The following is a 1276-nucleotide window of genomic DNA, read 5'->3' on the forward strand; positions in this document are numbered from 1 at the left end:
CCCTCGAAGGGGAACGTCTCGGGTTACGTATGTAACCCTGGTTCCCCGAGAAGGGGAACGAGACACTGCGTCGGCCCGCCGCACCTCTCTCCCCGCCTGAAGCGCCTGCTTCATAGTTTAAGCTAATGATGAGTGTGTACAGGTGTGCTTTATACTCCTCCGGTTATTCCGTCACACCTTACCGTTCTAGCAACAAGCCAATAGGATTGGAGTGATTTCATTCACGTTCAGACCTGCTACGCCTAGAGGCGTTCCCATAGTGGTGGCAGTGTCTCGTTCCCCTTCTCGGGGAACCAGGGTTACATACGTAACCCGAGACGTTTTCAGATTACCTCAGACATCAGAGACCCCCTTCTTCAGTCTTGATTCCCTACCCCACCAAAGAGCCATTCATTTGGACTCTTAACATGCCCTCTCCCTTTTCACACCCAGTTGTGAAACTGGTGATAAAAGCCAGACTCTACCCCGAATTCCTTTGTGTGGACAAATTAATATTGTTTCCTTATAAACTTGCCTCATTACTCTATTTAGCTAAATAATCTTTAAAAGTTAATTAGTAGTTCTCACCACTTCAATTTGAGTAGTTCTATTACCATGTTCTTGTTAAAAACTTTGTTGGAAAGAAGGAAATTTTGCAGTGCTTTTTAATCTTCATCAATGCTCGCTGTCCTTTCTGCATTTAATTTGTGTAACTAATTCTTTGTTCCCAGCACCTTTTATATACTCTTTTAGAAATGATATGATACAGAAATATTATCATGTGTTGAATAACCAATTTTCCTAGCTCCTGAACCAAGGATTGAGTAATTGTAAGTAAATAATCAGAGGATCCTTTGTCCCCTCATGGATCCAGTGCCCCCCTAGAGGACAAAATAAGTAGTACATGTCATTGTTTTAATGCCTCTCCCTGTGCTTTTAATGTATCACTCTGTATTTTATTGTTCGTAATCTGATGCCATGTTCGTATTACTTGCTTATATATTCTCTAAGTAAAAACGTTTAACAGCCAATATTATCCAGGAAGTATTTAATTAAGATGCTCTTTCATCTGCTGCTATCCCTACGAAATGTTTTAACTATTATAATGTTTAACAATTGACAATATCTTCCTTTCCTCTTTTCAAATGCTTAAAAACTAAGAACGTTATAACTGTTCATGACATTTAAGGTTTGATTGTGGAAGGTATTTGATTAAAAACACGCAAATAGAACATATTAAAGTCAGGTACAAAAGCCTCAGAGGAAACAAGGCCCTCCCACTGGGATATGCCCCAGA

The sequence above is a fragment of the Micropterus dolomieu genome, linkage group LG01 (assembly GCF_021292245.1).
Source record: "Micropterus dolomieu isolate WLL.071019.BEF.003 ecotype Adirondacks linkage group LG01, ASM2129224v1, whole genome shotgun sequence".
NCBI lineage: Eukaryota > Metazoa > Chordata > Actinopteri > Centrarchiformes > Centrarchidae > Micropterus > Micropterus dolomieu.